This window comes from Musa acuminata, chromosome BXJ2-3, assembly GCF_036884655.1.
Source record: "Musa acuminata AAA Group cultivar baxijiao chromosome BXJ2-3, Cavendish_Baxijiao_AAA, whole genome shotgun sequence".
Classification (NCBI taxonomy): Eukaryota; Viridiplantae; Streptophyta; class Magnoliopsida; order Zingiberales; family Musaceae; genus Musa; species Musa acuminata.
Window position 1 is genome coordinate 37,433,429 of NC_088340.1, and position 12,928 is coordinate 37,446,356.

A 12,928-nucleotide genomic window follows, 5' to 3' on the forward strand; every position below is an offset into this window, starting at 1 on the left:
TCGGATATGAGATATCCGACGGAGCCCTTGTCTTATTGGATGCAGATCCAATACCCACTAGGGAAAGGACCCATTAGGGTTTGACACGGGATCTCTATAAATAGGAGGGATTCACAGCCTCATAGGCTAGAGTCTTTGCTTGCCCTTCCTATTCTCCTCTCCCTCTCCACCTCAGAGTAGGCCTGGAGTTTTGAGGAGCGTCGTCGCAACCCTGCTGTGTGGATCACCGCTAGAGAGGAGGACGCTTGACCTCCTTCACCCTCTCCTAAGGATCTGCAAGGAAACAGGGATATACGATCTCCCTAGGTAACACAATCTTTATACGCAGTTTTGTGTTTTGCGGATTTTGCGCACCAATCTTCGCACGACGATGAACATCTTTTTGGGAATCGGGGATTTTTGTTTTCTTGTTCTTCCGCTGCGCATATGATGTCGCCCCCCCTATGATTTCCCAACAGTGGTATCAGAGCCAGGTTGTTCGTGCGAATGATTGGTTTTTGAACTGCGTGTGTTGTGTTTAGGAAGAATATTGACGTCAAAATCGTTGATGCAAAAGCAAGGAAGGGCAGCAACAGTTGCTGCCCTCGATCTGCATGCCTGCAGCCAGCCGCAGCCGCAGCCAGGCAGCACAGCGCCGGCGCATGCACAAGCGCTGTGCCTGCAGCAGCCGGCCGGCGGTCTGCTTGCAGCAGGCTTGCGGCCGGCGGGGCTGGCAGCCCGCTCGGTAGAAGCGCCTGCGGCCACTGAGCCCGCGGGCAGAGGCGCCGCGGGGCAGCAGCGCGGGCTGAGGCACCGCAGGGCAGCGGCGCCTGTGGCCGCTGCTCCCACGGGCAAAAACCCCGCAGGGGCGGCCGCCAGCGAGACAGCACCACCTGCGGGCGCTGACTCGCGAGCAGAACCGCCCGCGGAGGCGGCGGCGCCCGCGGGGGCGCCCACCTGCAGCGGCAGCGACCCCAGCGGGCGTGCCACCTGCAGGTGAGGGCAGTGCCCTCGCCCTCGCCGCACAGGCCGCCGCCAGCAGGGTGGCGGCGGCGGCGGCGCAGCAGCAAGGGGGAGAAGGGCATTAGGGTTTTCTGGGCAAAAAGACAGTTTTGCCCCCTCGGAATTTGAGAAATTCCAGTTTCTGTCTTTTATCCAAATTACGAAAATACCCTTAGGAATTGAGAAATTTCCTATATATCCCTGATTTCAGAAAATATTAATTAATTAAAAGGTTTAGTTGATTATTATTTTTATTATTATCTAGTAGTCCTACATGATGATGATTATTTATACATGTGATGTATGATGAGTGGACGGATGATCATGGACCGTGTGATGTGTGTACTTGTGATTATTATTATTGAGGTCTGCGAACCTCCATTATATTTCTCGTTTATTGTCGGGCCTGCGTGCCTATGATTAAGTTGTAATCACATGAGGAGGCGCAGCGGGAGCGTGGATGCCATAGCGGGACCCACGAGACGGACGATCGTGATGCATGGAGATGCATCAAGATGTCGACGGAACCGACGAGGACGAGATGGACGATCACAAGGCATGGAGATGCACCGTTGCACACATAGATCTTGATGTGAGTGATTAGGCCTACTGGCTCGGGCCTAATCATATTAGGTTGTGGTCCATGATCATCTGGTGTGATTGCTTATACACATACTAGATATGTATATATATTTGCATGCGATGTAGATATATATTAAATATGTATATGTGTGACATGTCATATTAGGAGATCAAATCATAGAAACATCTCTCGATAATATTAAGTCGGTAAACGTGAGGCAATTAGATTGACCCACGTGGCCTTCCATCGTTATGAGTAGGAACCGAATCCCGGTGTAGGTTGAGTTGGTCGAGTCCCTCGAGACTCACCTATATCGCGATTCGCTATCTTGCTTACGACATAGAGATGTCACCGGTGACCTGAGGGCATGATATGCTTGGTCGAGTCCCTCGAGGGTATATCATCAAATCAGACTCATCTTGTAACGAAGGTGTTGACTTAACCGAGCATCATGGTTGGTCGAGTCCCTCGAGGCCATGGTGATTCGAAGGCCGAACAGGACGGGAATCACAAGGAGTTGTGATCGGCAAGAGTTGTCTACCTTTTAGGCTTAGTGTGATTGGTCGAGTCCCTCGAGGTTACACTAAGACGCTGATTGGATCCTGATCCCCACTAGAAGTCTGCCGGAGACTTCCGTTTCACGTGCTGAGGGTGTCGCATGACTCGTTAGTAAAATAGTGGGAGCATATTAAGATAGAAGTCCATATCTTGATAGTTTATTTCTTGCAAAATCTGCATGTTATTCATTTTTGCTACATCTTTATTTTCAGAAAATGTCGCTTTCAAATCCCTTATGTGGCATACTTGATGTCAACCGCCTCACTGGTCCAAATTATACGGATTGGCTCCGTAACTTGAGAATTGTTCTCACAACGGAGAAAATCGTGTACGTCCTTGATACAGTGATGCCTACGCCCGAAGAAGGGGCAAGCGAGGATGAGATCGCTCGCTACGTGAAGTACATTGATGACTCCACTCTTGCTCAGTGCTATATGTTGGGCTCTATGACTCCAGAGTTACAGAGACAACATGAAAAGATGGATGCCAGATCCATTCTCCTACATGTCCGTAAATTGTTTGAGGAACAGGGAAGGACTCAACGATATGAGATATCCAAGAGCCTTTTTCGCGCTAGGATGACTGAGGGGACACCGGTTCAGAACCATGTCCTAAAGATGATTGAGTGGATAGAGAAACTCACAGGTCTAGGAATGGTCCTAGAGGATAACTTGTGTGTGGACATTGTGCTTCAGTCCCTACCAGATTCCTTTTCACAGTTCATAATGAACTTTAATATGAACAAGCTTGAGGTGACTCTCCCAGAGCTCCTCAATATGTTGAGGGAGGCAGAGAGTACTATTAAGAAAGAGAAGCCAGTTCTCTACACTGGTGAGACCAGAAAGAAAAGGAAAGCAGAAAGGTCCCTTAAGAAGGGAAAGGGCAAGGGCAAACAAGGTAAAGCAAAGGTTGCTAAGAAAGACCCAACAAAGGACAAAGGCCAGTGCTTCCACTGTGGTAAAGATGGGCACTGGAAGAGAAACTGCAAAGAGTACCTTGCAGAAAGGGCGAAACTAAAGCTTGATGAAGCTTCAGGTACATTCATGATCAGTCTCCATTTGTCAGACTCTTATGATAACATATGGGTATTAGATACCGGTAGTGCTTATCATATATGCAATTCGTTGCAGGTTCTGGCAAGGCCTAGGAGACTAGAGAGAGGCGAGATGGACCTCAAGATGGGTAATGGAGCAAAAGTTGCTGTATTAGCTGTTGGCGAGGTCGCCCTACATCTGCCTAGTGGAGCTTTTATTGCATTAGATGCATGTTATTTTGTTCCTTCTATTATCAAAAACATTATCTCCATTTCATGTTTAACAGTTAGTGGATATAAATTTGTTTTTGAGAACAATGGTTGTTCGATATTATTAGATGATAAGATCATCACGAAAGGAACATTGCATAATGGTTTATTTATGTTAGACACCACTCCACATATCATGAATATAAATGTGTCCAAAAGGAAACGAGATGAGTTGAACAGTGCATACCTGTGGCATTGTAGGCTAGGTCACATCCATGAAAGAAGGATTCAAAAGTTGCTAAATGATGGATATCTAGATCCATTCGACTATGTGTCATATGCAACTTGTGAGCCTTGCATTCGTGGAAAACTGACCAACTCTCCATTTAGTGGAACTGGAGAGAGAGCCACTGAGTTGTTGGAACTCATACATAGTGATGTATGTGGACCCATGTCAACTCATGCCATTGGAGGTTACTCCTACTTCATTACATTTACTGATGATTTCTCAAGGTATGGATATGTGTACTTAATGAAGTACAAGTCCGAGGCCTTTGAGAAATTCAGAGAGTATAAGAATGAGGTGGAGAACCAGACTGGAAAGAGTATCAAAACTCTTCGATCAGATCGAGGAGGTGAGTACTTAAGTACAGAGTTTACTCACTTCCTCAAGGACCATGGGATATTATCCCAATGGACACCTCATACACCTCAGCTCAATGGTGTCTCTGAAAGGAGAAATCGTACATTATTAGATATGGTACGGTCCATGATGAGTTTCGCTGACCTACCCATCTCATTCTGGGGATATGCCCTAGAAACCGCAGCTTACCTTCTGAACAGAGTTCCAACTAAGTCGGTGGTGTCTACACCATATGAGATATGGAAAGGGAAGAAGCCTGATCTTAAGGTTGTTAAGATTTGGGGCTGCTCTGCCCATGTTAAAAGACACAACCCCGATAAGTTAGAATCAAGGACAGAGCGATGCAAATTTATGGGATACCCCAAGGAAACTTGTGGGTATTATTTCTATCATCTCGAGGACCAAAAGGTCTTTGTAGCTAAGAGAGCAGTGTTCCTTGAGAATGAACACATTCTTGACGGAGACAGTGGGAGAATGATAGAATTGAGCGAGATTGGAGAACCAAGCTCAAGCACCACTCTACAGCCCGAGTCTGTTCAGGTATCTAATACACAAGTTTCAACTTTACGCAAGTCTGATAGAGTATCCCATCCTCCTAAGAGATATGTGGGACATATTAGAGCAGAGGATGTAGAGGATATTGATCCTCAGACCTACGAGGAGGCTATTATGAGTATAGACTCCGGGAAGTGGAAAGAAGCCATGAATTCTGAGATGGATTCTATGTACTCCAATAAGGTTTGGAACCTAGTTGATGCACCCGAAGGTATTGTACCCATCGGTTGCAAGTGGATCTTTAAGAAAAAGATCGGAGTAGATGGAAAGGTAGAGACCTATAAAGCAAGGCTAGTGGCTAAGGGGTATCGTCAAAGGCAATGTGTTGACTACGACGAAACTTTCTCACCCGTAGCAATGCTAAAATTCATCAGAATTCTATTGGCTATTGCAGCACACTATGATTATGAGATCTGGCAGATGGATGTGAAAACCGCATTCCTCAACGGGAACCTGGAGGAGGAGGTGTATATGATGCAACCTGAGGGATTCGTGTCCAAGAACTGCCCAGATAAGGTGTGTAGGTTGCTTAGATCCATTTATGGACTAAAGCAAGCTTCCCGAAGTTGGAACATAAGACTTGATGAGGCAATCAGATCTTATGACTTCGTTAAGAACGAAGATGAGCCTTGTGTATACAGAAAGGTAAGTGGGAGCGCTATTAGCTTTTTGGTGTTATATGTTGATGACATCCTCATCATTGGGAATGATGTAGGAATGCTATCCACAGTAAAGACTTGGTTATCTAGACACTTCTCCATGAAGGACTTAGGGGAAGCATCTTATATCTTGGGGATTAGAATCTATAGAGATAGATCCAAGAGGATGCTTGGCTTGTCCCAGTCCAGGTACATAGAAACCATTGTCAAAAGGTTTGGCATGGAAAATTCCAAAGGGCAAACATGAATATGATACCTTATGCCTCAGCAATAGGGTCTATCATGTATGTCATGCTATGTACAAGGCCTGATATAGCGCATGCTCTGAGTGTCACGAGCAGGTATCAGGCGGATCCAGGCTTGGAGCATTGGAAAGCAGTAAAGTGTATCCTTAAGTACTTGAGAAGGACTAAGGATCTTTTACTAATATATGGAGGTAATAGCCTTAAGGTTGAAGGCTTCACTGACTTAAGTTTTCAGTCTGATGTCGATGATAGCAAGTTAAATTCAAGGTATGTGTACACCTTGAATGGAGGAGCAGTGTGCTGGAAGAGTTCCAAGCAAGATACCACTGCTGACTCGACCACAGAGGCGGAGTACATTGCTGCATCAGATGCAGCAAAGGAGGGAGTCTGAGTGAAGAAGTTCATCACAGATCTGGGAGTCGATACAGATAGCGACAAGTCGACTTCCTTATATTGCGACAACTATGGGGTGATTACTCAAATAAGGGAACCCGGGTCTTATCAGAAGTGTTCTGAGGAGGTTCCAGCTTATAAGAGAGATCGTAACCCGAGGAGATGTAGCAGTGGAAAGAGTTCCATCCGAAGATAACATTGCAGATCCACTGACAAAGCCGTTGTCTCATTTTGTCTTTGAGCGTCACAGGGGTCTGATGGGGATCAGACACATAGGTGATTGGCTTTAGGTCAAGTGGGAGATTGCTAGTCATAGGTGCCCAGCAAGCCAATCACGTGAGTGATGGCACGTGTGACTTGATACAGAATCTTTTTGCTTATTATATTTTGGCGTATATCACTTTATAACTATTGCATAAATGCATATATATTGTGATGTCCTTGGATTTGTGCAATGGGAATCGGATCGTGATGAGATCACGATAATGAGACCGATTCACCTTTAAACACATATCCTAAATAATCCCGGTCATAGGTTACTCGAGAGGGACATCGTGATAACCGGATAGACTGGTGTGCTGTATACCCGTCCATATGATGGATGCAGCTGGTCTCATAGCTGCTCGTGTAGGGACACTAGGGATACAGTACAGGTGCTCATTGGAGAATGAGTTCACTGATTGATCCGCTTACGGAATGCTGGATGGTTGATGATGCCTTATTGTCAAACAACGATTCCGCAGTCCTAGTGGTGTATCTGGTTCTTAGACTTGAGACACCAAGGATGTCCTGTATGAGTGCTCCACTCTTTGATACCAGACTTATAGGTTTGGCTGTTCCCAGATCTAGTACAGCTGGTCATTGGGAGTGGTAGTCGACCTTACGAGGGCTATTGAGTGTCAATAGAGGATCATCCACTCTCGGCGTCATGAGAGGAATATCCTATGTGTTCTTGCTCAGACAAATCCCTGGCCATGGTCATTCGGGTTGAGAGAGAAAGAGTTCTCCGGGAGAATCCGATTAGAGCGAGACTCGAGTAGAAACCGTATGGGTCTGACAGCACCATGCTCGATATACGGTCTCTGGGATATTAGATGGATGAGGGACTATAGGTACATGGTAACTGAGGACAGACAGGTCCAATGGATTGGATTCCCCTGTATCGTCTGGGGACTACGGCGTAGTGGCCTAGTACTTCCGTAGTCGATGAGTCGAGTGAATTATTACAGAGATAATAATTCACTGAGTTAGAAGGAGTTCTGACAGGTATGACTCACGGCCAGCTCGATATTGGGCCTAGAGGGTCACACACATATGGTAGGCATTGCGATGAGTAGATGTTCGGATATGAGATATCCGACGGAGCCCTTGTCTTATTGGATGCAGATCCAATACCCACTAGGGAAAGGACCCATTAGGGTTTGACACGGGATCTCTATAAATAGGAGGGATTCACAGCCTCATAGGCTAGAGTCTTTGCTTGCCCTTCCTATTCTCCTCTCCCTCTCCACCTCAGAGTAGGCCTGGAGTTTTGAGGAGCGTCGTCGCAACCCTGCTGTGTGGATCACCGCTAGAGAGGGGGACGCTTGACCTCCTTCACCCTCTCCTAAGGATCTGCAAGGAAACAGGGATATACGATCTCCCTAGGTAACACAATCTGCAGTTTTGTGTTTTGCGGATTTTGCGCACCAATCTTCGCACGACGATGAACATCTTTTTGGGAATCGGGGATTTTTGTTTTCTTGTTCTTCCGCTGCGCATATGATGTCGCCCCCCCTATGATTTCCCAACAAATACAACAAAGCACAAAAATCCGTAGCTTACTCAAAGCAGCACATTTTTTATTCATCAAATGCAACATTTTTACGTCATACAGTCATCGTGATGATTCAGCGATCCACTATTTGTCATTGTTTATGATATGTCTGTTAACATATCTCTAATGTCATTCCCTTCAATATTTCAAATGTGAGTCTCTTTTTGCCTTTTTTTAATAAAATATTAAATTAGTCAATGTTAGGGGTAGAAAAATAATGTGACTTTACCAGTAGTGACCAAAGTGTATACGCAAGTCTCTTGTGCACAAACTTTGTTTCAATTGTGTCAGGAATGTCTTTACTTGTTTCTTCACCAGCTAATATAGTAATTATATATTAATGACAATGAATGTCACTCAGTCCTTTTGCACTTCCATTCTTGATATATAGCATATAGTTAGCCATTAAATTCTCTTTTTTCATTCCTCATCTAAGATGTAAGACAGAGATATCCAATAGGATTTTTCAAACAAAATTCCAAAACTTTTGGACAATTCTTTCAGTTTTGTCTCACGAAAAAGCCTCTTTATTAGTGGTCCATCTTGGCATCAACATACCTCATTGTATCATATGACATTTCAAATATTTTCTTTGCAATTGTTGATATCTAACTTCCAGGCATCTGATGTTAAACATAGTCTTCCCAACATTATCCAGCTATCTTATCCAGTGGTAAATCTACTTATTGTCTGGAATACCATGTTTATTTATTCTCAGAATTCTCAAGAAGATCAAGGCCTAATGTAAAAGACTTTTCATGTTCCTAAATTTGATTTCTATTACCTGTACTCTACTCTAACCCTCCGATATTTATCTTTGGTTACCAGGAGGTATATCGATAAAAGAAATTTCAGAAGTAAAATCCCAAGTTTTGTTGATAGGGACCAACAATATATACAATGGAGTGTGATAGGTCAATTCGAATAGGAACTTAACTGCAAGAGAAATGATGTAACAGCGACAATTTACCTGAAATTATAGAAACATCAAAAGGCAGATCAATTTTCTAGTCACCACATTCTTTTAGCTGGACAAGAAGCAGCCACCTGAAGTCGTTTTATTTCTAAGCATATGAAAGTATGAATTCAAGAAGAAACAGCAGAGAATTCACTGTTTCAATCAAATTGGACTTAGGCAGAAAGCAAAAGAATTAAAATGGCACTTCAAAGATAGATTCTGATGAGTATTTGCAACCTGCATGAGAATGAGGACGAAGCCAAGAGATTACTGCCACTGAGATTGTAATCCGAGAGGACTCCACAAAGCCTCTACTAATGCCTGTCGGATACTAAAAAGGGGTTCCTTCTCAATCAAAGTAGGGTTTCTGCATAAGAATGATGACACAACTTTCATCCAAAGATCCGTCTGTACGTTCAGTGTTAGAAACACAGGGTGCCCCAGATCATTTGGGGAGCAGGATTCGACGATCCCTACCACCCGATGATCAATCCACCAAGCCAATCAACACCATGGAGATCAAATCAAATCCCTAGGCAGGTCTGCAAGACAACAACCTGCAGCTGTCCAAGAACCAATCGGGTAGACCCGATAGCAATTTTCCCCTAACCGAAGCCGCGCAGATGATAGTCGGGAGGCAGAGGCATACTCTGAAACCCTAACGCACACAGCCACGGAATGAGCTTGAAATCCCCATCGTCGTCGTCGAGATTTAGTCCGCCATCATCCGTGCACCGATCGCGAAAGAAAGGGCAGTATCGGTGGTCTAACGCCTGTACGAAGCCGGCAAGGCCGGGGATGTGCAAGGGAGGAGACTCCTCGACGGGTCGGAGGGGAGAGTGAGGGTTTTAGTAGGAGGGGGAGGTAAGTGGGAGAAAGGCCGCAGGGGAGGCGGGGAGGTGAGGGTTTGAGAATCCCGAGAAGAAGAGGAGAAACGAATGAGGAGAGGAAGGAGAACACAGTCGTAGACGTCGATTCTGTCTTCCCACGGCTTGTGGCTCCTCCGACTCTTCTCGGTCCCTCAAGCTCTCGGGTTGGTTTCGAGAGGTTTGAGGGCGGGAAGTCGCCGACTTGAATCTTCAAATGCCTTGTTCGGTCCGTTGAGCACGTGCGATGCATATATATATATATATACATATATATATGTAAGAAAACGTGAACACTTGGTTAGTCGAGTGCATCACATTCTAAATAATTATATTATGTAAAAGCAAGTGCACTGTACTGCCAATGAAGTCTCCCATCCATGGCATCTAAATTGTTAAAGATTTCTTGAGCTATTCACTAGCTTTTTTACTTTATCTTGTGATTATTAATATAATTATTGAGATGGACGATCATCTTTAGTGGGTCTCCTCGTAAGATTGTTCCAAATGCTTCATGTATGAATTTTATGTTTATCACAACTTTAAGTAGAGCATATATATTTTTGCAAAACTCGAGACTTATGTCATTGTAATTAATCATCATCAATGAAGTTAAATTTTCAGTTGATGGTATCCTTCACAGCATCATGAAACATCTCTCTTAAATTAGTCATTTCTTTCTAAATGTAAATCTAGTAAACAAAAAACAAATAATTAATGAAAGTGATGAATAGAATTTATTGAAGAAAATGATAAAGAGTATTTAAGAATGTAAACAAATTAATATTTTATTTAACTTCTATTGTATTATTATTATTTTATTAAAAAAATAAGTAGTGAAGATGGATTTTATTTTTAAATCTTAGGATGATATAATAAAATCTTTATTAGTTAGACTAGCCAAACACATTCAATAAAATAAGATGGATTAAATACTATTCCAAGAAGTAGTTATATAACTTTCTTATGATATCATATTAGAAATTAGATACTGCTAAGTTAAACTTATTAAAATTAACATACATATGATCTAGCTCATACATTAAAAAAATATTATTTTACTTAATGATAACCATGATTAATAATTGTTACTTTGAATTTATTGGATAAATGTTGATGGGAGAGACATATATGATTTTTTTTAATTAAAAGAGATATTGATAAATGCTACATTAAAATTTGAAGGAAAACATATATTATTTCCAAACTTTTGCAGGATGGATATGGAGAGCTACGCAGAGATATTTTACCTCGGCATGCAGCAGCAGTGCAAAACAAGCAAAACCCCATATAAAAGAGAACATGTATACAGGAGTATAACTGGGCAAAACAACACAGTGAGCAGCAATACCTTCTTCTTCTCATTAGACATGAATGATGCCACATGTTCTCTTATGTAAATTATTGCCATGCTTTTGAATCGAGCCGTTCTTGTTCCTGCCGGCTGCATGAGTGAGCTTGTCGCCACCCCCACTCATCTTGCTTCTTTACTGACTCTTTCTGACTCATCTTCCCACGTTACACGAAGCATCCCAGAAGAAGGAAACGTTGGCTCAGTGGCCACCGGCGGCGGCCGACTCTGAAAGTAAAAAAGTGAGGGTCGGAGGGGATTCTTTGGAGGATTCTGATAGCAACTTGTGCGGAGTAGAGTGAAGTGGAGAATCTGAATCTGCCACCTTAAACTTCTCCCACTTGTTGAGGAAGAAGACCAAAAAGCTGAAGCCTCTCTTGCTTTTTGATTAGTCCACATTTTGTAGTTTGGGCAGAAAGCACCTAAAAACAGCTGTTCATCTCAGGAAAAGGACGATTTGGTTGGCAGAAAAACAATGATTCGTGGGAGATAAAGATGAGTTTGTCAGTAGTTCTACAGACGGAGTCAAAGTTGGATTGGTTGATATTAAAAGACGCTATCATTGGGTGGCGCGACATCATTATTCTATGAAATCTTATCTCTTTGATAACGCGCATTAATTCTTTCCATCAACTTTAGCATTCAGGGCACACATTTCATGAGCATTCTGAGGTCCTCATTTAAGTCTCTTTACCATCTTAAGTTTGTTTACTCATTTACCATGGGTCATCATTCAACTCCCTTATCCTGCCAGAGGCAAAGAAAAGAAAAAGAGAGAGATGAATCGGGTTCAGATTGTCGGATTGTCCACAGGATCCTCGACTTCCGGCAAAATGATTACAAAGACTATTTTCTATCTTGATCCAATCAATTATAGGGAATTTTGATCGGTATGTAAATGATAAAGAACTTTTAGTGTGTTACCAAAGTCAAACGACATAGTGAATTAGGAAGTGATTAATATCAATATACATTTCCTACTGGGTGACAAGACACCACTGTGCTATAAAGTCTTACCTCTATAATATCACGTGTTCTCTTCTTTCTTTTCTTTTTGTCACACCAGAATCTCTCAAATTGATCTTTATATTGATCTTTTAGTCACATGAGAATCTCTAAAGTAGTGAAGATGGATTTTATTTTTAAATCTTATGAAGACATAATAAAATCTTTATTAGTTAGAGTAGCCAAACACATTCAATAAAATAAGATGGATTAAATACTATTCCAAGAAGTAGTTACATAACTTTCTTATGATGTCATATTAGAAATTAGATACTGTTAAGTTAAACTAATTAAAATTAACATACATTAAAAAAATGAATATTATTTTTAATTAATGATAATAATAATATTTAATTATTAATAGAGTTGAGTTGAGAAGGTGGATATTTTTTTAAGATAATTCCTTCGAGCTAAGCTAAACTTTAGTATTAATAGTGCACTTAGCTTGGTCATTTTGACGCTTTCAAATATTTTACATAAAAATATAAAATAAAGTTTTATTTTTCAAACTATACTTGAGAAGCTTCTATCATTATCGTTGATTTTAGTCATTGATCCTGGATTTGAGTCAATTCGATCCACTTTTTAAGGGATATTATCATAATCAGATCTTTGAAGTGAATGCTCAAGACGATTCCCAAAATAGGCATACAAAACTAGCACTATAAATATTCTAACATAATTTCTCTTATGCTCAAAGTAGTTTAAATAAAAGTCTAATGTGAGAGTCCAAAAAAAAGATTTTGATCTCAATTATGCTTGAGAGGCTCGAATAATTTAACATATAAAGTATTTTTAAAAAAATATTATTTCGAAGAGTATTCTTCCCGTCTGACATATGCAAATATAAGAGATTAATTTGACTGATATTTATGTATCCATTTCTAACTAATCTAAAATATTTATCATATTATAAAGCATTGGAGCATTTTTGATATCTTAAATTTATTTATTTATTTATCATTTAATTCCATATAAAGGATCAAATTTAGATCCGTCCAAGATTTTTTTAACAAATAATCTTAAAAAATAGATAAAAATATATTGTAACACTTTCGATTAGTCCTACATC